This window comes from Anolis carolinensis, chromosome 4 (assembly GCF_035594765.1).
Source record: "Anolis carolinensis isolate JA03-04 chromosome 4, rAnoCar3.1.pri, whole genome shotgun sequence".
Lineage (NCBI taxonomy): Eukaryota > Metazoa > Chordata > Lepidosauria > Squamata > Dactyloidae > Anolis > Anolis carolinensis.
This window is the reverse complement of record NC_085844.1, coordinates 161,435,160-161,448,406: the sequence shown is the minus strand read 5'-3', so window position 1 is coordinate 161,448,406 and position 13,247 is coordinate 161,435,160. Positions and strand designations below refer to the sequence as shown.

General features: G+C 38.6%; 1 protein-coding gene across 1 annotated transcript in view; it reads left to right on the top strand.

Moving 5' to 3' along the window:
- ptgfr (prostaglandin F receptor) overlaps positions 1-13,247 on the top strand; it is a 58,652-nt gene that overhangs the window by 10,474 nt on the left and 34,931 nt on the right. The window lies entirely within an intron of this gene.

Sequence of the window (13,247 nt, the reverse complement as noted above, 5' to 3'; positions counted from 1 at the left end):
TTAACACCTCAGAGTTTTCCACGAATCAGTTTTAGAGACCAGGGAATCATCACCAGGACCACAGAATTGATCTTTAAATGCACATCCTCTTTTTTAAAAAAATATTTATAGTCCCCCCCTTTTTTTTACAATATATTTTAAAAACATATTTTCGAGCCAAGAGCTCTGAAACAACACATGGGAGGTGTGGACTTTGTCGGGTAATTAAATTCTGAGCCCTCTCATTAGTCTTAAAATGTAAATCCATATTCCCTACCCATTCTTAATTGCAGGTTCAGGTGATATAAATCACTAAATGATTAGTGTTCTGAGCCAAGCATTTAAAAAACTATGAGTATTAGCAAATATACATTGGTTGAATTGATGTTGATTATTTCAGCAGAATCAGAAGTTTGATTAGTAAAATGTACCATGAAAATTGTTTTTCAAAAAAGGTCAAAATTTGTCAATTGGCCTAAGTCAAAATATAAAATTTAGTCTAAATAAACCCATTAATGTACATTGTAGAAGAAAAATATAGACATCTGAAGTGTGTATTCAGGGAATACCAATGTAGTTTAATGCATTTAATCCAAAAACATATTTTTATCTCCATTTTGGTTCAGCTATATAACAAACCAAGCTTGGTAGCTTTGTGGTCAAGCATGTAGCTCTGTATAGTACATCCAGCAGACTGATAAATGTGCTATGTTGTAGTGTAAATGTGGCTGAAGCTTGTTTGATGATGATCACTTTCGGCATCATTGGCATTGCTTTACTGTATTAATTTATGTTAAATCGTTTTTGGATAACTTCTTGCCTTTCAGCAAAACTCTTAACCCACATTGTGGAAATCTATGTGAACTGGGCAAAACGATTGGAATAAACTTTGGGGAGTTGGAGTAATAACAGGATTTCCGTGTTTATGGCAGGAAATTATTACACTGGGCTTTACCCTTTAGACAAAGTAGCTGGAAGAACAGCAAACTCTAAGAAAGGAGATTAAATCAAAGGTATCAGAGAACAGGAAAAGAGCTTTGAATGTTGTGTTACTTGTTAACGTTAGAAACCACAGAAGGACATGTGATGCAAATGCACGCATATTCGATGAGGGAACTCAGAAGGTTTTATGTGCGTTCAAATGGGGCACCTATAGTTGTTCCATCTTGAGCTTCTTGAGAACCACAAATTCCCTTCTTCTGTAACAGAAGATGAACCCTACTCAGCTCATTTAATTAATAAGAACTATGCTAATTTGAATTGAACATGCCATATGATAACATATATACCATGTGCATTAAATAAATGTCCCTGTTGGCAGACTGAAATACTGTGCAAAGACAAACTAGAAAATGAATCACACCAAGGAAGAAAATCTAATAATATCTAGGAGTAATTGCAGCAGCGGGAGGAAGATAATAAGTTTCACCATCTAACACAAATATTTCTGAAGAAATTAGAACTCAAGTTAACAACTAGACAAGAAAAACAAACAGCATATTAAGCTATACAACAACAAGATGAACCTTTCCAAAATTAAAACCAAAAACCAAAGGTAGACTATGTTCAGATGACAATTAACCATCCACAACTCTTTGTCACAAAGAGATGCAGGATATACGGTAATTACCCCTCATATAATTCTTCTGCATAGGCACAGTTTCCATGATTATTGGAAAGTGATACTGAAGCCCCATCTACACTGCCATATAATCCAGTTTAAACTGCATTATAATGGTTAGTTTAGACTCATATAATGCAGGTCGAACTGCATTAAACTGGTTGTATGAGTTTATACTGGCATATAATCCAGTTCAATGGAGATAATCTGTATTCTGAAACAGCTTTATATGGCAGTGTAGATAGGTCTGAGATTCATCTCCCAGTATGCATTGCCGAATTGTCAAGAAATCAAGACCAACTTACTCTTCTTCCTCTGCATGGTATTACCATGGCATTTTCCTTACATGAAATGTTGGACGCACACTGTGTGGCGATATTCTCACTGATTTTTGATATCTCCAGTCTCCAGATTCACTCAAGTCACTTCAGATGGTGCTTTTCCATGCGGGAATAAAAAAAGGCAAATTTGGTTTAACCTGTGATGGTATAATACAAAAAAAAAAAAAAAAAAGACCCAGTTTTCAACAGGAATCACTCAAACTAGTTGTACAACCCTATTGACAGAAGATAAACCCCCTAAAATAACATAATACATTAAATTAAAAGATCCATGCTTTGAACAAAAGTAAACAAAAGAAATGGGGAAAACAAGTGACACCCAACTTTCCAGCTAATGGTTGTAGGTACTGACATCTTATTTCCTCTACAATAGTTATTAAATAAAAAGATTAACACTCCTCTCCCCAAAACCACCAAAAAGGTCATATTATTTCATTAACTTCTACTTGCACAACACTTTAGCACTCATCAATTACATTATTTTCTCACTTCAACGATATCATTATCTTTCCAACCGAATATAACACATCAAAATTTGATTTCTCACCATGAAATAAAGAGGTCAGACATTATAAACTAAGGGTCATATATTATTTCATTATTAATTTTGTTATTATTTATGATTTAATTCCTGGAATTTTTTTCTAAGGTTTGGGGGAACAACCCATGTGGGTCTAGTCTCTGCCACCAGGCATTTAGGGAAGGATGAGTGGCAGGCTGCTGGGGATGATATGGGTGATATTTTGGCAGGGCTGTGTAGTTTTTCTAACTGTAGTGTTCATTGTATTTTATTTTTTATGCTTTATACCATAAATATTTAACTGATTTTAATTTTTATACTACATTTACATGTGTTTGCTTTTTACAAAATGTATATTGTCTTATGTTGCTGTTAGCTGCCTTAAATTCCTGAATCAGGAGAAAGTCAGGGTCAAAATAAATAAAATAGTCTAATTACTTCATCAGATGGGCTGATTTGCCCATCGTATGCTGCTTCCCCTCCATCTTTGGCATGGAGCCCTTCACATGATGTAAAGCCACTTCCGATCTAGCTCCATGCCGAAATATTATTTCTCGGGGAATTACTAGAAACAATAATAATTCTATATAACAGGATTTTTGTCCCTAGGTTATAAATGTCATTTCCTAATTGGTTCTTTTTTAAAAACATGGTAAAGGTATATTAACCTGCAAAACTTTGTTTATGTGGGACATCCTGCAGCACGTTTTGCTATAGTTTTTTAATGAATATCTCATTGAGTTTCTACCCAATTTAACATAGTTTGTGGCAGCCACAAAAACAAAGTTTCTGGAGTATAAAAATTATTTTCATAGTAAGTACCGGATAATTAAACATTTACTGACACTTTCAAACTAGGAACAGAGTTTTTTTTTTCCACATTTTAGTACATAGTGTAACAGAAGTCATAATTCATTTACTGTGTATTAAAACTGGGTTGTTTTCATTTGGTAACAGCACACTTATGTTAAATGTATGTGTTAAATGTATTGAATATCCCTTATCCAAAACATTTAAGTCTTTTGGATATCATATTTTTTAGATTTTGGAATATTTTGTTATTGCATATTCATATATTATATCTTAGTGATGGAATTCTACTATAACCACAAAATTAATTTAACAAATACACCTTATACACATACTTTGAAATTAAGTTAATATAATACTTTATACAATGTTGTGCATGTAACAAAGTTTGTGTACACTGAACCAACAGAAAGCTAAGGTGTCACTATCTCTGCCACCCAAATGGACCACTTTGGATTTTGAAGAGTTTCGGGTTTTTGAACTCTGGATAAGGGATGCTTAATCTGTACCAATAATGTCCATTCAACAGCAACAATCTGTTATAGCATAAATAAGGCACTAGATGGTGTCATATCGAAGTAATGACACTGTGGTCAACATTCTAGTTTTCCATATTTGAAGCAACTATAGAACATTTTTGACACACCATAGAATTAATGCAGTTTGATACCACTTTAATTGCCATGGCTCAATGCTATGGAATCATGGAAGATATAGTTTTATAAGATCTTTAGCCTCCTTTCCCAAAGAGTGCTGGTGCCTCTCCAAACAAGAAATTTGCAGAAGTGTTGATTTGTAACATCCTCGTTAGTTCAATCCGTTTAATCAGAGAAGATGCAATAGCTCACATATTTTCTATAGGAGTGTTGAGAAATATTTGGAGCGGAGGGAGGTTGAGGGGAAATTATAGAGAATGAATTCAGTTCACAGTCTGTAGCTCCTTAAGAAATCCAAACCACCTGCACATAATTATCACTTGAACTTATATTGACATTGTTCGCTCTCTATCCTCCACTTTTAATCCATCCTCCACTTTTAATCCATCCTTCACTTTTAATCCATGCTCATTTACTTGAGCCACAATCAATGCTTGCTGATGTATCTGCCTAATTAAAGTTGTTTCATTGTTCTTTTTACAATATGTTTTCAGAGACAAGTAATTACAAAAATCTATTGTAATCTGTATTGAAACTTTGAAAATCTATGGCATTTTAGTTAGTATGCACCATCAATTAGTATGCATCATAGCGCATTCAGAGCTGAAGTATAGAATGATAACTCAAAAAGAGAAGACACTAATAAAGCCTGTAATTATGAGCCACTGGAAGCATCAACATTAGGACACTTTATATCAGAGAATAGCAAAGAAATAAATTAATGATTACTCTCCTTTTGATTTATGAGGAATGTGCGCTGTTTAAAAGCTATGCTAAAAGACATTGGAAGCTCACTTTTAGTATTTATTATTCTAAACACTATTATGAGACACTATTATTCATAGTGTCTCATCAGGTAATGATTCAACTGTGATCCAGTGCAGTTTTCACGAAGCATGGAAACATCACTGAATGATCTCAGCATTGATAGTAACAGAAGTTGTCATCGGTATTGCTTAGCTAATACGCTCCAGTTGTGTCTACTGTGGCCAATCCATTAATTTTGAGTTAATGGGCAAAAAAGAGAGAGTGTAATGAACGTGGCATCCTTAATGACAGTCTAAGACAGCGCTTTCCAAACTGTGTGTGGCTGCAATGTGTAGATGTGTCTCATGAATGTAATGAGAAATTTCTGCGTTCCCATATATTTCTTCATTACAATTTACTGTATATATGTATACTAGTTTGGGGACCCGGCAGTGCCCGGGTCATTTGAGAAAGGCATTGTTTGCCTGTGTTCCAAGTGTAGTCTAGATCCAATGTCAGCTGGGTTCAGTGGGTGCGGGTGAACTACAACTCCCATATACAAGTCACATCATCCATGATCCACCCCCCTCCAAACAGTGCCAGGATGTAGAGTAGCTCATGGGGGCTCTATGTGCCAAGTTTGGTTTTGATCAGTCATTGGTGGGGATCGCACTGCTATCAGGAAGTGAGAAAAGATACTGTGAGTCCCATCATCCATGGTCCAAACTCTTCCAAACCACATCAGGATGTAGAGTAGATCATGGGGTTTCTATGTGCCAAGTTTGGTTTTGATCAGTCAATGGTGGGGATCGCAGTGCTATCAGGAAGTGAGCAAAGATACTGCAATTCCCATCATCCATGGTCCAAACTCTTCCAAACCACATCAGAATGTAGAGTCAGTCATGGGGACTTTGTGTGCCAAGTTTGGTACTGATTCGTTGTTGGTGGGAGTTGCAGTGGTCTCATGAAGTGAGTGAAGGTATTGCAAGTACCATCGTCCATGGTCCATCCTCTTCCAAACTGCACCAGGGTGTAGAGTGGGTCATCAGGGGTCTTTCTGCCTAGTTTGGTCTTGATCAGTCATTGGTGGGGGTCACTGTGGTCTCTGGAAATGAGTGAAGGTATTGAAATTCCCATCATCCATCGTCCTCCAAACTGCACCAGGGTATAGAGTGGGTTATGGGTGCTCTGTTTGCCAAGTTTAGTCTTGATCAGTCATTTGTGGCAGTTGCAGTAGTTTCAGGAAGTGAGTGAAGGTACTGCAAGTCCCATTATCCTTGGTATGCCCCCCCCCCCAAACTGCACAAGGACATAAAGTGGGTCATGGGGGGTATGTGTGCCAAGTTTGGTTCTGATTCGTCATTAGTTAGAGTAACAGTGGTCTGTTGGAGACAAAGTGTTTGAAAGTACTGCAAATCTCATAATCCGTGGTCCATCCTCCCCCAAAGTATTGCAGCATGTAAAGTGTGTCATTTGGGATATGTGTGCCAAGTTTCATCCAGTTCTGTCTTTCCTGGCAGTTGCAGTGGTCTCAGGAAGTGAGTGAAGGTACTGCAAATCCCATAATCTATGGTCCATTTTCCCCCAAACTGCACCAGGACATAAAGGGGGTCAGGGGGTCTGTGTGCCAAGTTTGGTCCAGTGTCACTGGTGGGCGTCGCAGTGGTTTGTGGGAGCGGAAGCATTTGAAAGTACTGCAAATCCCATTATCTGTGGTTTCTCCTCTCCCAAACGGCACCAGGACGTAAAGAGGGTCATGGGAGTTAAGTGTGCCAAGTTTGGGCCAGGTTCGTCATTTCTGGCGGTCACAGTGGCCCGTGATAGTGGGAGCCAATCAGAAAGCTGCCACATACATACATACTTATATATATATATATATATATATAGATATAGATATAGATATAGATATAGATATAGATGTAGTCGTGTCTCTGAATTGCTGTGTTGTGAAATGATGTATGTCTAAAAAGTGTGTCACCAATATTAAAGGTTTAGAAAGCTCTTGACTAAAATATAGTGTTAGTTGGTGACTCCAATGGAGCTGAAGCAATAGATCAATATCAGGTTTTAATTCAGATTCAGTCGGGGCCTGGATTGCATGTGGCCCGAAATGCCTTTTTCTGGCTCTTGGTATCCTCTTCTTCAAGCTCATAGATACCTATTTTAAAATTCATCTCATTTTTGTGGCCTCCAAATCAATCTAAAAGGACAAAAATGAATGCAGTGGTTTTGCAACATCCCCTCTCTGACCTCATCTTCCTGAATGGGTGAAAAAAGTCAAAAATGAAAATGGAATTGATATTGTGTCACTCCTGATTTCAGTGCAATTTTTACAATGTTGGGATGTCTTTCCTTTCTTTAAAGAGCTATCCAAGGTACCGAACCTATATCAGGAGTAGAGTATATACAGTTTGATTTTTCAGTAATGCTAAGTGTGGTATTGAAGGCTGTGCTGTGTCATTTGTGTTTGACAACACAGGACTGTATCATTTTTGCTCCTTGTCTCTGCAAATCTGGTTTTCTGTAGCTAGAATTTATTAGGTCCAGGTAGGAGATGAGTGAGCATCCCTCATTATTCTTACGTAGCTCTCCCTGCTCAACATTTGAATACTGATATCAAATCTGTCACTATAGTAGCCACCTGGGAAGATCACACTAATTCTTTTGGCATGCTATGTAATTTGTTAGCCTTAAGCTTTATTTTAGTTTTATCTTTCCTTATTATCTTTATCTCTATAATCTTAATTGTACGACCTATGAAGATGTCAGTCTCAGCACCTTTGCCATAAAGTTAATGAGCTGATTTGCCACCATCTGACTCAGCTGGATTGAAAAGTTTTGGGTCATACTTTCTTTCACCTTTTAAAAATAAAGGTACAGGTACTAGTCAAAATGGGAAGCTGGTATGAAGTTGGTTTTTGAACCTTAGTGTCAGATTTCAGCTGGATTTTTTCTTTAATGATTACATCTCCCATCACAACAAATGCTTAGGTGTCCAGGACACGATGTTCTGAGAAGTAGAAATGTAGTAGATCTCCTTTTAGTGCATTTGCCATTAACAGTGCTGGTTTTTATATTTGCAGATTGTGCTCTATATTTAAACATCAGAAACTCATAGATTTTTGGCAACATTTGCTGTATTACACTAGAGGGGGGAAGATACATTTTGCTCAATATCTTAGGTCAGGACACAGTGAGATACTTCTGTTATGTGTGCTAGTGGAAACTGGATTTTTTTTTGCTCTCCCACTGTAGCCCTCCATGGCATATGAAACCTGCAGTTGATTTCCCAGTTTTCTGAAGCCAATTTTTAGGGTATGCAGTAGCATCATATGGGAAGAGGCAAGCAATCATTGTGGCAGAGGCTATGGGATCTGACAGATATACATTGGGCATTTGATTACTTTGATTATATCCATGGAAGTAGACATTTATGCAAATGTCCCTCAAAATTAACATAGAACCAACCAGTCTGTGCTATGTTCAATAGAAGTCACCACCCATATACACGAGAATAAAATTATTTTATGAAGTCAGAATGTGCCATTACATAAAGTGTACCTATTTCACCATGTTTGTGTATCACACTCTGACTTTGCTCTGTCCTTCATTAACTCCCAAACGTTATGGATATAACTTTTACTAAAGTCTCTCATCCAATGAACACTTGCTTCATATAATTTGGTTGTTACCATCACAATTACAATTCTTCACCATTTGCTTGTGAAAAAAGCTGGTACAATTCCCTAAGCAAATACAATGGACCCTTGATATCTGCTGGGGTTTGGTTTCAAGACCCTCACTGAATACCAAAATCCATGGATGTTCAAGTCCCATTATGTGCAATGGTTTAGTAAAATGATGTCCCTTATATAAAATGGCAAAATCAAGGTTTGTTTATTTGGGGAAGCAAATGGCATATTTTCAAGCCATGAATAGTTGAATGCATGGATGAGGAATCCATAGATATGGAGCTGAGGAACATGAAGTCCTCCAGATGTTGACACTATGCCAGATGTCTCATTCATTGAAGAAATGTTTTGCAGTTTGATTTTATAATCTTTACTTATCTGTGGATAGTAAACTAATGGATTTGATCCAAACCTGCTCTTCTACAAAGGGGAAGTCTCTTTTTCTCCATAGAAGAACTATAATCAGTCTTGTGGAAGAGTGTTGAAAGGTGTCCCAACATTCAGAGAAGTAGTTATAGAACTCAGGAGATCATATACATGATAATGTTGTGTTGGATCGTTTGTGTAAGAAAATTAAAAAAGAAATTGAAACCCATTCTGAAGTGGTTGTGGATGGAATTGGATCATTTCACCGTGAAAAGAAGTTTTACTCCCATCTACACAGAAGGCATAATTATTTAGATTTCATTCTAGTACGGCATGTACACTTTCCTAAAGAGCACCACTGTCAGTTTATTGTTGTAAAAATAACATAAATACCTTTGTCACTTTAATGATTAACACATTAATTTTGTCAGAAATGTTTATGACTGTTCGTCTTTTATATATGTTATATAATCTTGAATGGGGAGCCCCTGGTGGTGCAGTGGATTAAACTGCTGAGCTGCTGAACTTGCTGGCCAAAAGGCTGGCGGTTCAAATCCGGGTAGCCCCAGCTTCTGTCAACCTAGCAGTTCAAAAACATGCAAATGTGAGTAGATCAATAGGTACCGTTCCAATGGGCAGGTAATGGCGCTCCATGCTGTCATGCTGGCCACATGACCTCGGAGGCATCTAGGGACAATGCTGACTCTTCAGCTTAGAAATGGAGATGAGCACCAGCCCCCAGAGTCGGACACACTAGACTTAATGTCACGGGAAAACCTTTACCTTTACCTATAATCTGAATATATAAAGGGAAAGTTGTTGTCATTTACTCCATGGTAGGATGCTTTTAAAAACTGAATACATTATTATCTGTATAGCATCTTATAGGCCTGATTACTCTGATCTACTTATTCCCATCTAACCAGGCTAAATTGAGGAGCCAGGGGCAACCAAACATGAGTTACAGCTGATGAGGAAAAGATGAAAAGAGGGTATTGTGTGCTGAAGGGAACATTCTGAGAAAGAAATAAAAGTATATGTTAGAAATGTTAAGGCCGAAAGTACCCTATGAGTCTGGCCAGATGAGCCCAACCGTTGTCCACAAAGGTTACATTCAGTGCATACAGTTTATATGCCAGTAAGAGACATGCCTCTGGGAATATATCAAAAGGGCAGGTAATATTTGTTAAAAGGGAGGATAAAGGAAAAACACGGAATGATCCTGATAAAGAAAGGCAGTACACTCAACTTTATAACCCTATATTTCTTTTAAAGCAAGACAGTTTGTAAATCGACTTTCCATGTCTGGTTTACAACCCATATACAGCTGAAAAACAAGTAAGACAAGAAAGTTAAAGACCCACAAAAGAATCCAAACAAACATAGAGTTGGATTCGGACATAGAGTAGGCTAGGCATGGGCAAACTTCAGTCCTCCAGGTGTTTTGGTCTTCCGCTCCCACAATTCCTAAGGTGACTGGGATTTTTGGGAACTGAAGTCCAAAACAACTGGCGGGCCGAAGTTTGCCCATGCCTGGAGTATACTAAATGAAATCAACAAAACTTAAAGGTCCTTTCATAATATGGGGATAGATATTGTCACGTGCACATCCAGTTTCTGTCTAGCTAAGAAAAGGGTTAAGATCATTGACATAAATTGAATCAATTTTTATTTGTACTATTTCAATGGCAATTGCACTAATAAGTTGGATCTTATTCTCAGTATAATGACAAAATGTTACCGTTAAAACTGGAACCAGGCTTATATTATACACACACATTGCAGAGGCTCTTGTGCTGAGCAATATTTTTTATCTGCCACATATTGTTGAAATTTGAACCCTAAATTAAAGTTCCTTCCTTGCCAACATTTCATAGTGGATGAAAATCTACTACATTTCTGTTAAATGTGTTTGAATTTTCCCCTTTCACACATATGCAAAATCTTGCATTTGGAAATGCTGTGAAAAATTAAACTCATTGTCAGCAGAGTTGCATCTCTGGGACTCACTAAGAGTCTGGGACTATATTGAATGGGTGATGAGTTTGTGTGCTTTGCCAAAGAAAACGTGGCAGCCTCTTTTACGGGTTCAAATAGAAAGCAGGCTTACCCAGCCAATTCAAGGCCCTTGCTGGCCTTCCAACCACATCTTCTGGACCACTGAATTATTGAGACTTTTTCTAACAGGGCTGTGAGCTTCCCATTCTTTGTGTCACTCTTCAAACCACATCACCACACCGAAGGTGGAAACAAGTCCCTCATTACAGAGCATTTGACGCAACCCAGCTTTGTTTGTGCAGGGTTTTGGAAGATGTCAGGGGCGAAGCATTTTTATGTGGAAACCTCTGAGCCCATGCCAGACCATTGGAACAATCAGTGTCCTCTGTGGGGAAGTTTAGGGTTTTATTGTTTTCAAAGAAGCTGTTCCACAAGGAAGGCAAGCATCTAGTCTCTCCAGCTAAGATTTTATATATGTAGTTGAGTTAACTGGGTCTGCCCTGTCTTTCTGCCTCCCCCCCCCCCCCCCCCATTTTTGTCTCCTTTTCTCCTTCTCATTCACTGACTCCTCTCCCTCGGATGAGAACAAGGGGAGATGGAGGAAGGGAGGGGGCGGGCCTGGGGGAAGGGGTGACTCTGCCTCCTTTTCTTCCTTTTTTACCTCCTTTCCTTCCCTCCTTTCCATGGGGAAGGAAAGGCAAAAGGAGAGCACCCAGATGCCTCCTTCCCTCCTCCTCCTCCTCCTCTGGTTGACCCCAAGGGCCATCCTATCCAACTCCCTTCTTTCTGCCATGTAGCAAAAGCACAATCAAAGCATCTCCGACAGATGGCCAGCCTGCCTCTGAATAATAATGATAACAATAATAGTAATAAGAAAATATATTCCTAGTTTGCAAGTGTTATTTCCTGTTTAATTGTGTAGTCCTTACTTTGAAAGTAGCTGTTGTTTGGTGCCAAAACCTATGTTAAATTGGTGGAGACCCTACAACAGGCATGGGCAAACTTCAACCCTCCAGGTGTTTTGGACTTCAGCTCCCAGAAATTCCAGGCAGTTTACAGGCTGTTAGGAATTGTGGGTTGAAATCCAAAGCACCTGGAGGGCTGAAATTTGCCCATGCCTTCTCTATAAGATATTCAATCATTGTGAAACTAGAGCAAAATGTGCTGTAGCAGGATGCCCCTCCTGCAAAGACAAAGCTTTTGCAGTTTAACAAACTTTCCCCTTGTGTTTATGATAAAATCAATTAGGAAATAACATTGATAACCCAGGAACAAAAATGATAGTTTGGAAGAGGAGGTGTTTCTTTTCACAAAGTAAACGAGGGAGGGACAATGGGTGGGAACCACTCTGTACAATGTGATCGCAAATCAACTGAGAAATCCTGAATATAAGGGATTGTTTGTTAGTGTGTGATGAAGGTGGGAAAATAATCCATTTAGTTTCAAAACGGGGAATGCCTGAGCTGAATGGTAAATCTACTCTTTCAAACACTTGATCTGTTCAGTGGGATGAGGTCCTTAATACAGTCTCTTGGGAGCAGGGGCTTGGAGGTGTTTGTTTGCATGTTTAGTGATGGAAATAAGCCTGTAGCCAAGGGGGTGGTTTAGGGGTTCAACCCCCCTCCCCAAAAAAATTAGGTTAAAAAATCCTGGTTTATTCATGAATTTTAACTGGTTAACGAAATCCCCATGCCAAGTATATGAGAAGCAAAAATTAGAGTGCTTCCAGAACTGCAAGCACTATCTCAACCACATTTTGAATATTCACACTATCATTACCTACCTTTCTACCAATTTACATTGCAGTAGCAGCAGTAATAGCTGACATAGTGGAAGTGATCATAGCAGAAGCCCTGCCAAAATGTGGTAGCCAGCAGGCAAAGCCTAAGGCGCAGGAGGGGGCGTGGGTGGGGTGGGATTTGACATGAATAGCAGGTGAAAACTGAGGAAACTGGGGAAACAGAGGTGTCTACTGCTGGTTCGTCTAATCCAAGCCCTGCCAAAGAAACAATGGAACAGGAGCAAAGAGAAGAAGCTGTGCCATTGTTAGACCTTAGACTTTATATGAACAAGACTAATTGAGTGAAAGCTCAATTAGTGCAAAATCCAGACTGCATTGCCAGGATATGTATTTCTTGTGGATAAGAAGAGGCATCTCAGTTTTCCACCCAAATGGTTCAGCAGATTTCCCTGGCTAGCCTACTCATTTCATGTATAAGGTCCACTCCGTAAGTACTGTGTGGTTTTTAGAGAGGTTGGGGCTAAAGGTGCGTATCAGAGGCTTGGTGCATTGCTTGCTAAACCATTTGTGCGATGAAAAGATGCAATACAAGTCTTTAATAGACACCAAAAAACAGAGTAGCATCAGAACAACTTGTGCATGACTGAAAATTTCTTGCTAATTCACAGTAGAAAACGTCCTGATGTCACCTGTCATCATGATAAAGGAAATAAGAGGAAAGCAGAAGAAAAAAGAAAGAAACATCGGCCAATTGTGGAAACTATTATCCTTTGTGG